The sequence below is a fragment of the Pelmatolapia mariae genome, linkage group LG23, assembly GCF_036321145.2.
Source record: "Pelmatolapia mariae isolate MD_Pm_ZW linkage group LG23, Pm_UMD_F_2, whole genome shotgun sequence".
In the NCBI taxonomy this organism is placed as follows: domain Eukaryota; kingdom Metazoa; phylum Chordata; class Actinopteri; order Cichliformes; family Cichlidae; genus Pelmatolapia; species Pelmatolapia mariae.
In genome coordinates, this window is record NC_086246.1 from 6,031,655 (window position 1) to 6,046,205 (window position 14,551).

The window sequence follows — 14,551 nt, forward strand, 5'->3', positions numbered from 1 at the left end:
ACTGACTGGGTTCAAAAAGAACTTTTTGGCAGGACTCGGATGCTTGTTGTCATCTGTTTACCCCTATGTAATCACTTAAGTTGTTATTAACTGCTGCATGCTAAGCTGCAAGAGTGCACTGAGGACTGAGACAAAATATGGTCTACAAACCAGCATTATATTAGTTTTTATCAGATAGTCCTCCAGTGTGTTTATTTTTTGCTTTAATTATAATGTGCAGTTATTTGTTACCCTGAAATGCTTTATGCTCAACAACAGCTCACCATTTTAACTTATTTTTGAACTCTTGTGATCAGTATGACTAGATTGTGTGAGTTTCCATACTAAACGAGCTGTAGTGATAAAATAATTGGCATCAGAGACACTGATTTTTGGCATGGTATACTGCAGAAGTTTTTTTTTTTTTGCATAATTTACCTTTTAATTAAACTGCATTCTCTGTATTGTAACAAAACTAACATTGTTTATATGTCAGAAAATTAGCAAACATGAATAAATGGCGAAAACAATATAATTATAACATATATTTTTATTTTACTTATTTTAGGTCTGTGAAGCCAAACTTGATGCTGGGGATTTATTTTTGTCAGTGGAGTCAAATGGTAAGTTACAATTTGTGCATTTTGTCATACTGGAAACACCACAGATTATATTGTAATTTAATAGCTCTGTAGAACAAATGATATAAAGATTGTAGTGTCAGGGTACTTCTTAAGAAGTAATATGGCACTATTGATGATCACATGCAGGTGGCATAAACTAAATATTCAGACGTGCTACCAACAAATGATTCATTAACAAAAGCAATGGAGCAGACTGTTTAGGTTCTTGTGGTTGTAATAACATCCATAACTGCAAGTTTGTCATTAATTTATTTTCACAGGTCTAGATGATCACATCTGTCTTTGTCATTTAAATGAGGTGGACTTGCAAACTTTGCGCTCTTTGGGGTAAATTGCTGTCCACTACATATACACAGAATCTGCACAGTATTTCAGATCTAAAAAGGGAGTATGTAATGGACTTGCTGGCTTTAATGTAAAAAGCCTGTTGTGTAATTTTAATGAGGCAGTTGGACTAAAACAGTATTGCTCATCAAGGTAAACATCTGAGGAATAAGGAAACTGTTACTTGTCCTTTTACTCAGTGTTCTTTTAATCGCACGTTTACTAAAGTTTTACATCACATAAGTCATTTTCACAATCATTCTGGTTTAAAAGATTTCAAGACAGAGCTTATTGTTCTCTGAACTTCCTTGTTTGCTGAACGGCAGGTAAAGTGCATCTTTTTGTTTGTTTGCTTTTGTGTGTTTGTGTTTTCTCTAATGAGCCTCAGATGACCGTTTGCTTAAATTTGGGTCTCAAAGAATCTTTTTTTTATTCTGCCTGTACTCCCCACCCCTCTTCTTCTATTGCTCAGGTTGAAGCAGAATTTGCCCGTCTTACATCTGTTGACCTGAAAGGGTTCCTTTTTGCTGTGCTTGACCATTATGGAGAGGTTCGTGGAGCTGTACAAAATCAAGAGCGGCATAGAAAGGCTAACTAGGCTCATAAAATGCTTCAATGATGATGTAAGTGTTCAACTGCGAAATGTTCTCCTTTGTTTAAGTTTTAGGTTATCCAGTTCAACTGATGAACTCATTGAAAGAAAGCTGATAAGTAAAGTCTGTGATCATATTTCACAACCGGACATTTAGTGTGGTAACTTTTACAGAATCTGTGTATATTGGTGGTAGGTTGGATATCATATTCTACTTGAATGTCCTGATAAGCCTGATTCAAAATTTTCAATGATAATCATATATTGATGGAATTATGTATCAAAAAGCTGTGAATTTGGAGCTGTCTACATGCTTCATAAACACTGTTTAAAAAGTGTTTTTGTTTTCTTTTTGACTTCTTTGACCAGAGCCCTACACAAAGGAAGAGGACAGAGGACCTCATTTTCTAAAGGAAGATCCCTCACACACTTTCAAGACTGTGAAGGTTAGCATTGTTTCTTTTAGTAAATTTAATAATGACAGCACCACAGTGGATTTTAAATTAAACATGTGGCATCTATGAAACAATAGATGCCACATGATAACATGTGTACTTTTTCCTCACCAAATGTATTATTACAAGATCTTTGACACTGGATTTGGTCTGGGTTTCAGAGAAACTAACTGGCAAGCTAGCATTGATATTATTAGTGTCTTGTGTTTATTCATGTCTTCACCAGGGTCTTTGACATTTCACTGCTGTACTGTTCACTTCAGCTTTACGTTTGATTTCTCACATTGTATATTGTAATGGCAGAGATATTAGGACATTTAAGGGGCTGCAGTGGCTGCTACAGCTGTGGGGGGCAATACTTTGGTGAAATGTCCTGGACCCTGGAAAAGAGACTGTGTAGACTGGGTAAGCAATTAAAGGTTACTGGCCCAGAGTCATTGGGCAGCTGGGTAAAGGTGGATGTTGATATTCAGTGCCAATTATGCAACCTGTTCAGCCATGTCTATATGCTCTTTTTTCATGCTGTTAATATAGGGGGAAAAAAATAAACTTTAATCAATAAACTGATTAAAGAAGCATTGTCTATGGAGCCATAATCTGATCCTGTAGTGTAGCTGCAGTTTGCACATTTCATGTATTCTCAGCCAGATTTGGTTTAGAGCACAGCCAATATTTAGCATAAGTAGATTTAAATTCACACACTGGTGATGGCAAGCTACATTGTAGCCACAGCCGCCCTGGGGCGCACTGACAGAGGCGAGGGTGCCGGACACTGGCACCACCGGGCCCTCTGACCACCACCAGTAGGCAACAGGTGAAGTGTCTTGCCCAAGGACACAACGACTGAAACTGTCGGAGCCGGGGCTCGAACCGGCAACCTTCCGATTATAAGACGAACTGTCAACTCTTGAGTCACGATTCAGTCATCCGCCCACGTGTGTGAATGACTGAATGTGTAAAGCGCTTTGGAGTCCTTAGGGGACTAGTAAAGCACTATACAAATACAGGCCATTTACCATTTAAATTGAAAATTTTGTTTGAATTCTGCAATTGAAGACATGCTCAGTTATTTATGAACATGGTCTTTGTTTAAAGCAAGAAATGGATTTGTAACATGGGGGTGCATATCTCATTCTGAAAAAACTTTAACAACTAATAAGTGTTACCCAAAGCCAATCACCATCATCCAAAGCATCAGTATGGCTCTTCTTTGGAAAGACATGAATTCTTAAGCACACGGGATATTGTGTAATTGTAATTGTGTAATTTTTTTTTTTTTTTGTCTTTGAACCCTTTTATAGCCGACAGGTATTGAAGACACGTTTTCTAAGAGGATGAAAGTTGGCATTGTGATGGTGAAAGAAGAAGACCTCATCGATGTGTTGGTTGTCCTTGAGGAGGCAGTAATCCTGTCTAATCTGAGGGATGTCTCAAGTGCCATTTCCATGCTGATGGGCCTTCTTTTTGCCCTCAACATAGACTATCCAAAGGAACTTAAGGGCATCTTTGAAGTCATTCAGAACATCCTAATGAACATTGGTGGAAGGCAGTGCATCTCACTAGTGCATGGTCTAAGAAACAGACTCTTGCAGAAAGCCATGCAGAACTGTAATTGTATGATCCTTAGTGTTAAGGACAGTTTTTATTTTACTGTTTGTTTTTTTATTCTTGCAAGTTCTCATTCTCACTTTTGTATGTCACTAAATGACTACACTTTACATTCCAGATTAGACAATTACTCATTTGTTCATGGTTTAAGAAACTTATGTGAACAACAATATAATGCTGGACTCTGCAGATGCTTATCTCATGCAAGTCAGTAGTTTTTCCTTTGTTTTGCAATTGAGCAGACTCAAACTGATGTTTCTGAAATATTCATATTATCAAATGTTTCAGAAGCATGCAGCACTCATTTTCAGAGATATTGGTTCTGTGGAATTTGTTGCAATTGTAAACGAAGACAAATACAAGAGTTTGATGTCTTAGTTGTTATAAACTGATCTTTACTGTCACTTATCAAAGGTTTCGTATTATTTTAATATTTCAAGTTTTATGCTAACAGGTGTGACTGAGCACAATGAAGTTTAAAAATTTTGTAAATGTAAAGAATAACTTTTCTAAAATAGCAAGTGTCCCGTTGATACATTACATTAATGCAGACTTTATGTTGTTACTTCACAAGAATCACTACTGCTCCTAGAGTATTGGTCAGAATTTAATCTTCACCCAAACTGGGCTCAAGACCAAGTTCAAATTTATTGTTTCACAGGGAGCAGCCTTTGAGTTTTGATGGATTGTGAGAAAGATGAGCTACGTCACTGATTTTTCTGTTTCTCAGATGACTAAGATGGCACAATAAATGGTGAATGTTGGGTGCTCATGAGTAATTGTCTTGTCATGTTCTTAAAACAAACTTTCTGCATGAAATGATCAGATACACTTTAATGGAATCTGTGGGTTTTTATTTTTTTTTCTGTAAACAACAGAAAATTAATTTAAAGGAATGTAGATATTTAAACCTGAGATCTAAGATAAACCTAACAGGTAGTTTTGCTGAAATGGATGTTAGAAAGCTAAAAAAAAGAAAAAAAAACTTAAGATGTTCAATACACATTTTTCTTTACATCCAGTCAATCAACTCTGATAATTAAAATGAAACTGATTTACAAGTTCACTCAGCTACCTTAAGGAGCTCAGTTAATTAATAAACTTAGCTAACAGATTATGTTAGTTAAGCCAAAATAGATTTCTACGTTAAAAGAACTACTAAAGTATTTGAATTAACTAAAAAACCCAAGTCAACTGAACTAGGACAAGAGTTTAAACAATAGATAATTTAGCTGAAAGAGCTTTCCCAAGTAAAAATGACAATTAAAGGAGTTGAACTGACTAACAAATCTCAGCCAACTAAACTAAGACAAAAGTTTAGACAACATGTGATTTTTCATTAAGATAACAATTGGTTGTGTTATAAGAACAAACTCTATTTCTTGACTTAACTTAAAAGTTTAAGGCAGCCCTGTACCTGATATTTTTAAGTTGAAACAACAAGTTATATTTTACAGTGTAGTTTTTTCCATATTTGTCAAAGATAGATCTGAATAAATGCAAAGTTTTTAAACTATGATTTCATTTATTAAGAGGGGAAAAACTACCTGGCCCTGTGCGAAAAAGTCATTGTTGCTTTTGGAGTTCAGTTTTGACTAGTCACACCGTGAATACTGCCAGACATGTTGACTCAATAAATCTGACCAAGTGAAGTAGTTAGAATATTACAAAAAGGGGTCATGATGCCACTATAAGAAATAGCTGAGAAACAAGGTCATTGACACTCATCAGTCTGGAAAGGATTACAAAGCCATTTCTAAGGCTCCAGAAAACCACAGTATGAGTATTATCCACAAATGGAGAAAGCCTGGAACGATGGTGAACCTTCCCAGGAGATGCTGGCCTACCAAAATGACTCTAAGAGCATATGGACAACTCATCCAGGTCACAAAGGAGCTCAGAGCAACAAAAAAACAAACACAAAAAATCCAAACCCACACACACATCATAAAGTCTTGCCAAAAACAAAACCAACTTGATGCTACCCAAGCCTTTGTGAAAATATTCTGTGGACTGACAAGACAAATGCAGAAATGTTGGGAAGACTGGAGTCCCATTCCATCTGGTGTAAAATATTTCATAAAAAAAACATTGTGCCAAAGGTCAAACATGATGGTGGTGGGCATGGAGGTCTGGAGCTGCTTTGCTGCTTCAGGACCTGGACTTGCACTAACTGATGAACCATGAAGTCTGCTCTGTACCAGGAAATCCTGAAGGAACAGTTCGTGCCATGAAGCAGACATGGGTTGTGTAGCTGGGCAATGATCTGAAAGTCCACCTCTGAATGACAAAACAAAAACATAAAATGATGGTTTCAGTGTTTCATAATCAAGTCCAGACTTAAATTAGATTGAGATGCTTTATCAGAAGGTTAAACAGGCCATTCATATTTTTTTTTAAAAAAACCTCTACTGTGGGTGAATTTGAGTGTTGATGTTACCATAGTGATGCCTTTCGAATGACATGAAAGACCTTTTGGCAGTCATCACAAATGCATGATTGCAATTCTTGTTGCCAAAGGTGCCACATGAAGTTATTGGAGTAAGGAACAGTTACCTTTTCGCACAGGACCAGATAGGCTCGGATTTTCCCTAATAAGATTACTTTGAAACAGTAATCCATGCCTACATTACACCTCGGTTGAATTACTATAACTCTTTATATGTTGGTGTTGGCCAGATCTCCCAGTGTCGTCTTCAGCTAGTGCAAAATGCTGCAGCACAAGTTTTAACTTGAACATGGAAAAGAGAGTATGTTACTCCTGTTTTATCCTCCATGCACTGGCTGCCTGTCCATTTTAGAGTTCATTTTAAAATGTGCTTTTAAGTGCTTAAATGGTCTTACCCTGCTCTACCAAAGTGCCAAAGACACAGCAGCTGCTCAGAGGGTACAGGGCTTTTGCAGTAACGGCTCCCACATTGTGGACTTTGTTGCCTTTTCAAATGTCGTCCAGGTATACAAAGACAAAGTAGTTGATGAAGTCACAGAGGAAGTAGTTGACTAAGACTTGAAGACAGCTGGTACATTAGTTAATCTGAAAGACAAGTCAAGGGGCACCAGGGAAAAATCAACGGACTAGTCATAGGGTCAATAATGTGGGAGATAGAGAGTTAAGTCTTTACTGAAAATCTCTGCTAGGTTGAAGGAGTCCTATCTGGCTTGGTTAGCCTGTGGGACTTCAGAGGCAGCCCATGGGTAAGTAGAACTCAGCTCAGACAGTGGCTGAAGTAAAGCTCAGGTGTGGGAGGAGTTCAGTGAGGCCATGGAAAAAGATTTTCGCACTGCCTTGAAGAATGATTCTGGCAAACCGTCCAGCAGCTCAGGAGGAGAAAGTGATGCTCTCCCCACATGGTGTATCTTGCAGATAGGGAGCTGAACTAAGCATATTGTTGGGCAGTGGAAGGAAATCTTTGAGGACTCATGCATCACTGGAGGTGAGGTCACTAAGACAGTTAAACAACTCCTTGGTGGCAGGGCTCCAGGGTGGATGAAGTTTGCTCAGAATTCCTGAAGGCTGTTGATGTTGTAGGGCTGTCTTGGTTCCCATCCTTAGCAGGAGGAACAATTGGGTTTTCATCCTGGTTGCAGAACACTGGAACAGCTTTTTACCATCACAAAGATATTTGAGGGTGTGTGGGAGCTTGCCCAACCAGTCTATATGTGTTTTGGGTAGCACATTCTATTACAGCTCAGTAATAAAGTGGTAATAGTGGGGTAATAAGGTGGAAACAAGATCATAATAATGTGGTCATTTCTAAGTTATTACTATGCAATTACCTCTGGTAGTTTCTGTGTAATAAGCAGGAAACAGAGCTGTAAAATGCAAAACTCCCTGTTTCTATTTGATGACATATGAATAACCATGTTAATAACCTTTTAAAACAAACTTAAAGAATAGTGATGACTACCAGGAAACACTTGTGGCAGTTTCTGTAAAAAGAAGGAATTTAATATCAAGATAATGATAACTGAATAAAACAAGCACCAAAAAAGTCTGGAATGAACTGGAAATACTTATGCAAAATGCTAATAATTAAGTTTATAACAATAATAAATATGAATATATTAGGTCTGTATATGAGTGTGGAGGATCCTCTTTTACAGCATAGTTTATATCTGGATGACAATACATGATATGGTAATAATATTTCAGATAGGAAAAGAAGTGTAACACATATTTAAAATGTCCAGTACACAACAATAAGATGCCATCCATGTTCTTCCCCTTGTCCACCACTGTCCTGTGCCGCCTTCATCTCTAACTGACCTCTAACCATTCAAAGATCCAGCCTCTCCTACAGCAGTCGGTAGAATGTGGGTTTGATTCCAGATATACTGTTATTCCATTGGTTTCTGCAAGCATGGATCCAGGAGGCAAGCCAAAAAGGAGGGAATGGTAGCTAAAGTTAGAAATTAGCACCCCACTTCTTGTTTGTCTAAAGATAAAATAAAAAGTGCAGTAGGCAGCAGTCTGCCACCTACTGGCAGCCAGCTCTTTACAGCAGTGCCTAGTGTTGACATGGTAATTTAAAGACGTGTTACAGGCCTTCGATGGGATCTGTTTTTAAACTGTTTTTTAACAGAAAAGCAGAGACAGGAGACATGAGTTGCGTTCGGTCTGCAGGCTCTTCCTCGTCTGATTTATTAACAGAATTAAACAGTGTTCTTTTCTTTTCATTTAGACAAACACATTTCTCTTTTAACAACAAAAACACATTCAATCAGGTCCATAGGTTAAACCCTTTTGGTTACCTTGCTTTCTCGCAAGAATAAACTTACAAAATAATCATTGTATATGAGTATGCTTTTTTACAATAAATCTGTAACCAAATTCTACTGCTGTTTAGCATCAATATCTCTGTGCAGAACCATTAACACTGCAATTAACCTGCTTATGTCACCATTGTAACTTATTTATATTTTAACAGAGTCAAACCATATATTACATTTGTAAACAATAAACCAAAATATTCTACCATTGCTCACAAACAGTTTGCAGTCGTCCACAAAAAGCATACACCAGACTATTTAAATTTGATACATAATACAAACAAGATGGCGCCGCGGATGGCAGCCTCGGTACTGCGCTCTCTCGCACTTTTCTTGTTTCTGTTCATTTTCTGCGCTTTTGGTCACTCAGACCACATCACTTTCTCCAGAGATGAACTGCTAAACATCAGGCAGTCGTCTCACTATAGTTGTTATCCATTTTTCACAAACCCGGAAAGTTTTTTGGAGATCTTAGTTGGAGGCGCAGCAGCTCTCTGTGGCTCCTGGAGGAGACGTAGACGGGGGACTCGCGCTGGTGCGCTGGTGAAACTACGTCGGCGAGGACTCCGCACAGCTCTCCCCTCCATTCACCTCGCAAATCTCCGCTCTCTTCCAAACAAAGTCGACGAATTACTGCTCTTAATCCGGACTAACAAGGACTTTGCACGCTCTGCTGCCCTCTGCTTCACTGAAACCTGGCTCAGTGAGCGAGTCCCAGACGCTGTTTTAAATCTGCCGGGCTTCCAACTTCACCGGGCGGACCGCGAAACGGAGCTCTCAGGGAAAACAAAGGGTGGTGGAGTCTGCTTCTACATTAATGAAGGTTGGTGTACTGATGTCACAGTGTTACAGAAACACTGCAGCCCACACTTGGAAAGTTTTTTCATCAATTGTAAACCGTTTTATTCACCGCGGGAGTTTTCTTCCTTCATGCTGGTCGGAGTTTACATCCCTCCTCAGGCCAACGCGAACAACGCACTGTGCGAGCTGGCTGACCAGATCACCACCCTGGAAAGGAAATTCCCGGATTCCTTTACAATTATCCTTGGGGACTTTAACAGAGCAAACCTCAACCACGAACTCCCTAAATACAGACAGCATATAGACTGCCCCACCAGGGACAACATCATACTGGATCACTGTTACACCACTGTAAAAGATGCCTATCGCTCTGTGCCCCGGGCAGCTTTGGGACATTCTGATCACTGCATGGTCCATCTTATTCCAGTTTATAGGCAAAAACTCAAACGTGCCAAGCCTGTAGTCAAAACTGTGAAGAAGTGGACTAACGCAGCAAAGCAGGAACTGCAGGACTGTTTTGACTGCACTGATTGGACTGTTTTTGAAGCTGCATCTGAGAACCTGGATGAGCTCACGGACACTGTGACATCATACATCAGTTTTTGTGAAGACGTGTGTGTGCCAACAAAGACCTTTTGCACATACAACAACAATAAACCATGGTTCACTCCTAAACTCCAACATCTTCGTAAAGCTAAGGAGGACGCCTACAGAAGTGGTGACAGGGCCCTGTACAAGCAGGCCAGGAACACACTGACCAAGGAGATCAAAGCAGCTAAAAGGGTCTACTCTCAGAAGCTGGAAGAACGGCTCTCAGCCAACGACCCTGCGTCAGTGTGGAGGGGCCTGCAGGAAATCACCAGCTACAGACGCCCCCCACCCACTGTTGAAGCAAACAAAGACCTGGCCAACGAGCTAAATACATTCTATTGCAGGTTTGAGACGGACAGACTCCCACGCCTCACCCTCCCCTCCCCAGAGACACTGCTTCAGACAATGACCCCCAACACACCTTCCACTTCTCCCCCCTTCACCCTCCCCCTCCCCAATCCAGTCTCAACGACCACCCCCATCCTCCCCATTTCAGACTCAACGACGACCATCACCCTCTCCAATCCAGACTCAACGACCTCCATCACACCTCTCACCCCCCTTCCCTCCTCCCTGAAACTCAGAATACACACTGAGGATGTGAGCCGACTATTTCAGAAACAGAAGCCCAGGAAAGCCCCCGGACCAGACGGTGTCTCACCCTCCTGCCTCAAGACCTGTTCTGAACAGCTGGCTCCCATCTTTACTCGCATCTTCAACAGATCCCTGGAACTGTGTGAAGTTCCCTCCTGCTTCAAACGCTCCACCATCATCCCTGTTCCCAAGAAACCCACCATCACAGGACTGAATGACTACAGACCTGTTGCCTTGACGTCTGTGGTCATGAAATCCTTTGAACGACTGGTGTTAGCCCATCTGAAGGACATTACAGGCCACCAGCTGGACCCTCTGCAGTTTGCCTACCGGGCAAACAGGTCTGTGGATGATGCAGTGAATATGGGGCTGCATTACATCCTGCAACACCTCGACCGCCCGGGAACCTATGCCAGGATCCTGTTTGTGGACTTTAGTTCGGCTTTTAACACCATCGTGCCTGAACTTCTCTCTTCCAAACTCTCCCAGCTCAGCGTGTCTCCAGCTACCTGTCAGTGGATCACCAGCTTCTTGACAGACAGAAAGCAACAAGTGAGGCTGGGGGAGATCACCTCTGAAACTCGGTCCCTCAGTATTGGTGCCCCTCAAGGATGTGTCCTCTCACCACTACTGTTCTCCCTCTACACTAATGACTGCACCTCCAAGAACTCAGCTGTAAAACTCCTAAAGTTTGCAGATGACACCACCGTCATTGGCCTCATTCAGGATGGTGATGAGTCTGCATACCGGCAGGAAGTTGAGCGGCTGGTACTCTGGTGCAGTCAGCACAATCTGGAGCTGAACACTCTTAAAACTGTAGAGATGACAGTGGACTTCAGGAGACATCCCTCAACTCTGCCCCCCCTCATCATATCAGACAGCCCTGTGTCGACTGTGGAGATCTTCAAGTTCCTGGGTACCACCATCTCCCAGGACCTGAAGTGGGAGACCAACATCAACTCCATCCTCAAAAAGACCCAGCAGAGGATGTACTTCCTGAGACAACTGGGGAAGTACAGTCTTCCACAGGAGCTGCTGATCCAGTTCTACACTGCAGTCATTGAGTCTGTCCTGTGCTCCTCCATCACAGTCTGGTATGGTGCAGCCACCAAACAGGACAGGAGCAGACTGCAGCGGACTGTACGGGCAGCAGAAAGGATCATCGGCGCCCCCCTCCATCCAGGATCTGTACCTCTCAAGAACCAGGAAACGGGCAGGGAAAATCATCACAGACCCCTCACACCCTGGACACAGACTTTTTGATCTGTTGCCCTCTGGCAGACGGTACAGAAGCCTGCAGACCAGGACCACCCGACACAGGAACAGTTTCTTTCCCCTCGCCATCTCCCTTCTAAACAGTTGACCTGTCACACTGCTCCCACTGCCAGACTGCAACTGCACCTTATGTACATTCCGTGGTATTCATTCCACCTCATTTCATTTCTGTATTTTGTGTATATACGTTTAGATTAGTTATTTATAGTTGGTTTACACAGCTTTGTGTATGTATGTGTATGCATGTGTAATGTATATATAGATACGTGTGTGTGTGTGTGTGTGTGTGTGTGTGTGTGTGTGTGTGTGTGTGTGATTTACATTGCTGTGCTCGAGAGCCACCATCTACCGGAACCAAATTCCTTGTATTTGTCTGCACATATACTTGGCAAATAAACACGATTCTGATTCTGATTCTGATAACTGGGTAGGTTGGAATAATCTTAATCAACTGTAACTTCCAATAATGTCAGGATAAAAGAGATGTGTCTAGGAGTTGCGTTTGTCATAAAATAAAATAGGTAATAAGACCAGCTACCTCTTTAGACTACAAGTGAAATGGCGGCTTCCATTACAAATGGCGGTAAGGTTAGCTTTTTCTCAATCTGTGAAAACACACTCTCTCGCAACATTCGCGGTCTTTAAACTAAGACAGAAAAAGGTTTCTTGCCTTTATGTGCGCATTGCGGTTAGCAAACTCGAACTACTAACCTGTTTTTTTTAACAGAAAAGCAGAGACAGGTGACATGAGTTGCGTTCGGTCTGCAGGCTCTTCCTCGTCTGAGGCACAGAAGCGTTGCAACGGCCTATTGCACTTACCGCTATCTCCCCCTTGTGGCAATGCCACGCAATTACATTCTCCATAACTCTAAATGAAAGTGCAATACCGCCATAAAATCAGGTCTTTTACATCAAAAAAACAATTTACAAAAAAAATTACAATTGTGACCATAAACTTGTGGGCGTCACACATGCACACTCACTATTGCCCTGATTAACTGATTTTGTAAATCCATATTAAACCAAAAATACCTGTGTACTTTTTTTCTGTTTTTTTTTTTTGTTGTTTGTTTTTTTGTTTTTTTTTGAAGAGGAGTTAATTGGGGGAATACTGACTGAAAGACCTTTAATCTTCCCCTTCAACACTAGGCACTGCTGCAATTTCTACGATTTTCAGGGCCGAGTACAATAACCTCAGTTTTATCTGAATTTAGAAGCAGAAAAGCAGAGGCAATTCAGGTCTTTATGTCTTTAAGACATTCCTGCAGTTTAACTAATTGGTGTGTGTTATCTGGCTTCATGGATAGATCATTTGTATAGCAGTGAAAATGTATACTATATCTTCTGATGATACTGCCTAAGGGAAGCATGTATAATGTAAACAGAATTGGGCCTAGCACTGAACCCTGTGGAACACCATAATTAACCTTAGCGTGTGAAGAGGACCCTATACAACCACTGCAAGAACTTGGTCCACATTACCAGCAATAAGTGGGACTCGTTCCCAGTGGGTGCTGGACTCTGCCAGGGCTGCCCTTTGTCACAGAGTTTGTTCAAACTTTTAATGAACAGAATTTCTAGGCATTAGCCAAGCAGCTAATACATGGTGTAAATCTGCCTTCTACTGTTTTATACTAATTCCCCCCTTAGCTATCATTTTCACTACACACAAGGAACAACAGATTTTATAGACCTCGAAGGTCCAGGAACAAGGTGGAAATACCTTACTTTTACTAGTACTAACTAGTTAGTTAGTACAAGTACTAACTAGTACACTAAGTTAGTACTTAGAATAAAACTACAGCAAAAGAAACAAATTACATCTCTATAAATGTGCTATTTGTTTTAATTTCCTCATTTCCATAAAAAATAAAATCAAGAACAAAAACTACAACAATTGTAATTTATACATTTATAAATGTCATAATCATCATCTTCATCATCATTATCATGATATTACTGATCCAACCAAAGTGAAATGGCAGCACAAGTCATACAACACGAAAGTGAAAAGTTTAATAATTGCAAGTATGTTTAATTGGCAGTGCTCTAGTTTATGACACATTCATTTGTGCTCATGGGGCACATTTGAATAATGTGGAGAGTCTGGCACATACACACACAATACAGCTGAGAACGGATCTCAGAGCTACAATCGATGCTATGTATCAGATCATAGAGAGTAAAACATGGTTTGGAATGCATGTGGTCAAATACATTTCTGATGGATAAAATAAACACATTTAATAAAACAATTTGATGAAAGGCTGATATGTGTCCGACATGCCTTCTGTGCCATTAACCATTTACAGGACAAGCACTTTGGAAAGCTTTCACTGTGGATTTTGCCATTATAAAAAATGCTATGACTATAAGAAAAATCCTGCTGGGTGGAGCTTTATTAAATAAAGATATCAATAAATTATGAACTACTAAAATACTTAACAACTATTTCTGTAGCCAGGAAGAAGTCTGATTGATACTGATGTGCCAATACAAACAAGCACTTTTCTGAGGAAGCAGATGTATATGGTTGGAAAGGCTCGTCATATGTACTGTGGATGTATGCTGTTCAACGTCTGGAGCAGTCGACCTTGGTCGACTATATCAGAGAAATGGCCACAGTGTTATTTACCTCCTGCTTGGGCTGATCAGCAATCATGAGAATAGTTCAAGTGATCGCTGCTTCTTGCTGGGGCTAAAAATCAACATGGATTTTGCATCAAAGTCATTCCATCCCTTTCTGAGTTAGATGTAGTCATTATGAAAGTGGCTTTGGCAGCCAGCAATGGGCAGCCAGCAGTGGTGATGGAGTGACAGCTGGCCTCTCTGATCTGCTCCTCCTTATTTAACCATTCTCAACCCCCACACCACGCTCTCTCCCCTGTAGTGATTGACAGGATTCAGCCCAGGGGCCA

At 40.6% G+C, this 14,551-nt stretch overlaps 1 long non-coding RNA gene across 1 annotated transcript; it reads left to right on the top strand.

Annotated features, from left to right (window-relative positions):
• Positions 1 to 509: 509 nt before the first annotated feature.
• LOC134621035 (uncharacterized) lies at positions 510 to 3,352 on the top strand. Its single transcript, XR_010092178.2, has 5 exons — positions 510 to 602; positions 884 to 950; positions 1,420 to 1,570; positions 1,909 to 1,985; positions 3,296 to 3,352. It is a non-coding gene; the product is annotated as an uncharacterized LOC134621035 (long non-coding RNA).
• The last annotated feature ends 11,199 nt before the right edge of the window (positions 3,353 to 14,551 follow it).